We start from the raw sequence: 7,194 nt of genomic DNA on the forward strand, positions 1-7,194 counted from the left end.
ATGATATGCATCTTTCCATAGTTTCTGCACTGCTCGGAGTCCTTTTAAGATGGGGGTTGTAAAGCATCCAAAACTATCATCATCCAGCTGAGACAATAAAAACTTTAATCTTATGTTTTTAGCTTTTAAAACTCAAAAAAACACTGTGAGATTCTAAGAAAATCTTATTAAAGAGTAGGACCATGGACACAATTGTTTATCTCATCAGTTTATTTTCAGTCCAGGTTTAATTTAAAGTGTACCTGAGACATTAAACTAAAGGGATATCTAAATACCTGGGGCTTCCTCCAACCCCTGAGGTCCATTAGCTCTCTTGCCATCCTCCTCGTCCCCTCTGTTGTGCCACTGTTAACCCTGGTGAAGCCATCGACTGAGCCAGTCACAGTCTTAACTAACTGCACATGCACAGAATGCTGCCGGTCATTGGAACGTGATCAGGGGGTGTGCGCAGCCAGGACCATAAATATGCAGTGGCCCACAACCTGGCTCAATAATTGACTCCACAGTGACACAACAGAGAGGACTGGACTGAAAGGAGCTAACAGATCATAGGGGTCTGGAAAAAAGCCCCAGGTAAGTATAAATCCTTTTAGTTTGATTTTCTCAGACTTACTCTGTATACTTGAGTATAAGTCTAGAAATTTAGGGCTGACTAAATAAAAGTATAGGGGTCGACTTATACATAAGTCACTGGCAATGCTGAGCAAACTGAGTAATGTGTGTACTATTAGTGACACTCCCATTTGCAGCAATTTACCTAGTAGTAAGCAACACTTTCTTGACAAAGGAAATGCCAAGAAAACATAGGTGTGAAAGTCCTTGCCACAACAATTAACAAGAAAAAGGGTCAGGGGGAAATACTGCAGGAAGGGGACTGAATAATTGCTGCACTTGGGGCCTGGAGGAGTTATTGGCTGCACTTAAGGGACAGGATGGGTTATTGGCTGCAATACTGTATGCAATGCAGCCAGTAACCCCTCCTGGGCCTCAAGTGCAGCTGTTCATTCTTTCTGGCCCCCAAGAGCAGCCATTAACTTTGCTGGATAGGCTTATACTTGAGTCAATAAAAAGTCCAGCTTAACAAGAGTTAACAAGAATTAAATACTGTTTGTTCATCAGTGTCATGGGTCAGGTGACTGATCAGTATTAACCTAAAGCCTTAATGCACATTTAACCTATTACATCCTACCTAATAAAAGCCCAGGAATTTGCATCCTTGTCCATGGGCCATGTCCATGTCAGGCCAAGTGCGCAGATGCAAAAAGCCGTGGTCTTTGCCACATGCGCAGGTAGCCGCATGTGCTGGATGTCTTAGGCTACTTTCCCACCAGGACGTTGCGTTTTAGAGGACGTTATGGTCGCATAACGTGCCGCTAACGCAACGCCTGGTGGTGTTGGATGTGGACGTCAAAGTGAGCCGCGTTGTGCAGCTCACTCTGGCGTCCGTGATGCCGTGATGCGTAATCTTGGATGCATGCGGCATCACGTGGTCCCGCCAGCCAATCGCCGCACAGAGCAGCCGCTCCAGGAAGTAAACACTGCACACATCACAAAGTGCAGTGAATATTAATTAGCCATGTGCCTGGCTGCTCTCCCCTCCTCCCCAACATTACTGAGCATGTGCAAGCAGTCTAACGTATAAAGTACTGCATGCAGTATGTTGTCTTGACGTCTTGCGTTACAATGTAACGCAACGTGGGCACTGTGAACAGCCCATTGATTTTTCATTACTGTGTGGTGGGCTGCGTTACAGGCTGCACTAACGTGCGCCTGTAACGTCTCAATGTGAAAGCAGCCTTACTAGTGCCCGTTTTTGAAACCCGCCTACATGCCCAGTTTGAAATAACATTGATAAAATAATGTAAATTAGTGGCTTGTGCGCTCCTCTTAAAAACTCCAATAGACTAACAGTGCCTGGCCTGGTTTTAAATTATTTGTCAAAATCAACTGTGATGGATCACTATACCATGGGGGGTATCACCACCCTACTACAAACTGTAAATTATTGCCCAATTATGCACAGAGGTACAGCGCTCAACATCTTATTGAACTATATAACTGCATATCATAGTCCTCCTGTGAAAACAAAACTTGAGCAGTGTCCCAATGTTGTCCAGCTATACAGACACCACAGTCTGCATAACAGCATAAAGTTCAAATTAATCCACTTAAATTCGATACCAGCTCCAAAATCTTCACATAGACTTTCAACCTATATGAAGATTGTGGAGCTGGTATCGAATTTAAGTGGATTCATTTGAACTTTATGCTGTTATGCAGACTGTGGTGTCTGTATAGCTGGGCAACATTGGGACACTGCTCAAGTTTTGTTTTCACAGGAGGACTATGATATGCAATGTTATATAGTTCAATGGGATGTTGAGCGCTGTACCTCTGTGCATAGTTGTGCAATAATTGATAAAATAATGAAAAATGTTTAGTTCAGGAATCATAGCAGCACCATTACTGCATCTGATTCTCCATAGACTTGGGAAAGAAGCCTTGAGTATTCCCTAAAAAGAATCCATTTACAATTTCAACTAGAATATACTGTAATTCAGAGATCTTGGGGTGAATAAAGAATATAGGCCTTCAGACCTTCAGGCACTCACTATACCAATGTGTTTCTCAGTATTAGACTAGAACAGTGCTGTTAAGCAGTGGTGAAAGTATTGGTGAGTTCTCGTGTCTCTTTATTTTGGTCCTGAATACTGTTCAAAAGAGTTTCCTACAACAAAATGTTGGCTCCTTGTAATGTTGTATCTGGCCATCGGTTGGACAGTTCTGGCCACATGTTAAAACCACAGTCAGTTCTTAATCTGCCTGTTGCTGGGATTTCAGGAGAGCATTATAACTTCATTGGTTATTTATTGGCCTGTTCAACATGGTTATAGAGCTTTTGGTCTATTTGAGATGAGCCATTATGTTTTTAATGTAATTTTTGATTCTTGTATCTACAGTGTGTTCAATAAATAAACCTCATGAAGTCATGCTTCTTTTCCTTTGTTTTTTTTTTTTTATATGATATGGTCACATTCAAAACACATGTCCTACTGCACAATATCAACCCAACAGTCATGTGAGTTGAACCACCAGGTAGATTTGGTAAATTGTCTGTTATCGATCATTTGTCTAGTCATTTGCCATGTGTACACATGCCCAACTATCATCCAACAGATGATAGTTGGGCAGAATAGTTGCACGTGTGTATGAGCCTTTAGGGGAGCTGTCTGATACTGGGGTTTGTCATTGAGGGTGATTGAGGAGGCACGCAGCCTGGAACAGTGCAAGCACAGTAGCCTGTGACTCGCAAACTCTAACGGGGGTGACAGCAGAACAGCCGAGCGGACCAGGAGGACACTGAGGGGGCTGACAGACTACAGGGTGCTGGAAGAAGCCCCAGGTAAGTAAAAATCCTTGCTCCTTTGGTTTCAGGTTTACTTTAAACTTGTTTTTTATGAAATTCATAGTTTTAGTTGCCCGCTTGCTCAAATCCCTGTTAAATGCCAGGTCTAATGTTACTATATTGTGATTTTTATTCCCAAATGCACCCCCCCCCCCCCTCCCCCATCTATCCTACTTTTTCTAGTTTCCAAAAGAGGTTTGTAGGACATTAAGGTTCAGGGACAAACATGTGCAACTTTTCAACACATTTTCTTAGAACTGTTGTATCCAAAGGCCAAAAAACCTTATAATGTTAATAATTTACCTGTGAGGCAGATTATGGTGTTGATCTATAGGGCATGTATGTTTTGTACAGCACGGTGGTCTCAGCCTCTCAGATTCCTGTAAAGATGAACAAAATCCTGCTTTGCATTCTCCTCGCTATTTTTTCCTGCTGCTCTGGTAAGACTTTAATAAACATTTTACCATCACAGTTTATTTATATAGAGAGAGTGCTTATGATTCATGGTGTTTGTAAAGTAAAACAGGGTGTTTTATTACTGTACTTCAATTATACTGTGGTAATTGGCCAAGAAAAACTAAGTTAAAAAAAAGCCTTCCAACAGAAACTCATTCATTTTCCTTTGGAATTACCATGACCTAGATCAATGAGAGCTTTCATTTACATTTAGGAAAGTGAAGCTGTACATAAGTTGTTGATTCCTAAAGTGGACATGGCCTTCAGATCAATATTGTATGTGTGCAGATAAGCGAATGCCTTGCACACCATGCAATTTCTTGTCAGATTGACGGGTCAAATCGATCATTTCCATCATGCCCGATCTGCTCTCGCCAAAAAACGGTATTGATTTTCAGATCGTTACTGTACAAAATCGGTCCCATTCTTCATCAGGCGCAGATGAAACATGATAAATATTATCAATTTGATGTGTCAAGCAGATGGGAAATTGCATTGTGTGTACCAAGCATTACAGTGGCTTGCAAAAGTATTCGGCCCCCTTGAAGTTTTCCACATTTTGTCATATTATTGCCACAAACATAAATCAATTGTATTGGAATTCCACATAAAAGACCAATACAAAGTGGTGTAGACGTGAGAAGTGGAACGAAAATCATATATGATTCCAAACATTTAAAAAAAATTAAAAACAGCAAAGTGGGGTGTGCGTAATTATTCAGCCCCCTGAGTCAATACTTTGTTGAACCACCTTTTGCTGCAATTACAGCTGGCAGTCTTTTAGGGTATGTCTCTACCAGCTTTGCACATCTAGAGACTGAAATCCTTGCCCATTCTTCTTTGCAAAACAGCTCCAGCTCAGTCAGATTAGATGGACAGCGTTTGTGAACAGCAGTTTTCACATTCTATATAGACCAACAGTGCTTTTGTAACGTGTCCTGTAGTTCCACAAAAGTTCATATATTATCATTCATACAGCGCTAAATCTCTAATGATTCCACATTAACCATGTTAAATATAATTTTGCCTTCTTAAACCAGAAGGTATTTGCAATAATTCAGCTTTAAGTGAGCAACTGTAGCTTCCCATGATGCATCACTACCGAATATGATATTGATATGACTCTATGTGACAGGGCTATGACCAGTACTACAAAATACCTAGATAGCTCATGGTGACCCACCACCACTAGGAGAGTATAAGGGGCTAAAACATATATATACAGTATTGCAATAATTCAGCTTTAGCAAGTGTGATTTCCCATGATGCACCACTCCTGAATATGCAAATCATGTCTTTATGCTTCTGAAAACCAGGCTTACATCATTAACCGCTGGGGCATAGTGAGCCTATAGCTTATAAAGTTTACAGACCCACGTGAACCCACCAGGCATACAGCTGTTTCTGACTTTATGGTCCTCATTAGTGCATGGCAGGGATAGATATGGCTCTATGGGTTAGGGCTTGGACCATTTTACAAATGAGAGATTGCCTGTAATAATAATAAACCATTCAGTTAGTGGGAATAGAAGAAACTTAAAAAGCACTGCATTCGCAACCGCAGACATACAAGGTTAAATTTAAAACTAAGATTTTTTTACATTTGATACAACAATTGATCATAATTTTAGCTTTTACTTTTTTTTTGATTGAATCAATACATCATTTGTTTTAAAGGTTATATTACATATGGCTAGTATGTGTATGGAAAGAGGCAGCAGGTCCTCTCTGCAGAGTAGTATGTATGGAGCCTGGGGTATGGAAGAGATTTCCTATTCAATGGTGTGATGATAGCAAGGCCTGATATAACCAGTCAAGTTCTCTTTTAAATCCCTTCTAACTAGATGACCCATATTACAAAAAGAAATAGCAAAAATCGCTAACACAGAAACTATGTCTAAAGAACCCTATGTGAGACTAGAAATGTAAGTTATATGCCACCAGCATCCTATATATCCTATATATATATATATATATATATATCTCTACAGTGGCTTGAAAAAAGTATTCGGCCCCCTTGAAGTTTTCCACATTTTGTCACATTACTGCCCCAACATAAATCAATTTTACTGGAATTCCACGTGAAAGACCAACACAAAGGGGTGTACACGTGAGAAGTGGAACGAAAATCATACATGATTTTAAACATTTTTTACAGATCAATAACTGCAAAGTGGGGTGTGCATAATTATTCAGCCCCCTTTGGTCTGAGTGCAGTCAGTTGCCCATAGACATTGCCTGGTGGGTGCTAATGACTAAATAGAGTGCACCTGTTTGTAATCTAATGTCAGTACAAATACAGCTGCTCTGTGACGGCCTCAGAGGTTGTCTAAGAGAATATTGGGAGCAACAACACCATGAAGTCCAAAGAACACACCAGACAGGTCAGGGATAAAGTTATTGAGACATTTAAAGCAGGCTTAGGTTACAAAAAGATTTCCAAAGCCTTGAACATCCCACGGAGCACTGTTCAAGTGGAAGAAGGTGCTCTGGTCAGATGAGACCAAAATGGAACTTTTTGCCCAAAATGCAAACTGCACATCACTCAGAACACATCATCCCCACTGTCAAATATGGTGGTGGCAGCATCATGCTCTGGGGTTGCTTCACTTCAGCAGGGACAGGGAAGCTGGTCAAAGTTGATGGGAAGATGGATGGAGCCACATATAGGGCAATCTTGGAAGAAAACCTCTTGGAGCCTGCAAAAGACTTGAGACTGGGGCGGAGGTTTACCTTCCAGAAGGACAACGACCTTAAAGATAAAGCCAGGGCAACAATGGAATGGTTTAAAACAAAACATATCCAAGTGTTAGGCCCGGTTCACATTAGCGGTGGCCGTCCGGAATCGCCGTGCCGGAGCCGCACCGCTTGCAGAACGGACGGAACGGACGCACGGCATAGCAATGAAAGCCTATGCGTCCGTTCACATGCGTCCGTTCTGCCGGACCGGAGCCGAACCGGATCCGGGCCGGATCCGGACTCCGGCCTCCGTTCCAACATGCGCTATTTTTTGATCCGGCTCCTCCGGCAGCCGTATCCGGGGCGGAGCCGGACTGCACCATCCGGCCAATACAAACCAATGGGAACCGGAGAGCGCACAACACACTGGCTGAGAAATCCGGATGTTCTACCCCACTTCCTATGCGGATTGTTGCGGCGATATTGGATGGGGACACGTGGGCAAGCATTTTGGAGTGGAGCAGCACAGCTGGATCCGGATCCGGAGATGTTGGCAGCATGTCGCAGGTGGAGGTGAGTGCTAAACAGCAGAGGGCCTGATTCCACAGGTCCCCCTTCTGCTGACCTCCCAGACCCCAACATTTTTTTTGTTT

This window comes from Hyperolius riggenbachi, chromosome 7 (assembly GCF_040937935.1).
Source record: "Hyperolius riggenbachi isolate aHypRig1 chromosome 7, aHypRig1.pri, whole genome shotgun sequence".
Lineage (NCBI taxonomy): Eukaryota > Metazoa > Chordata > Amphibia > Anura > Hyperoliidae > Hyperolius > Hyperolius riggenbachi.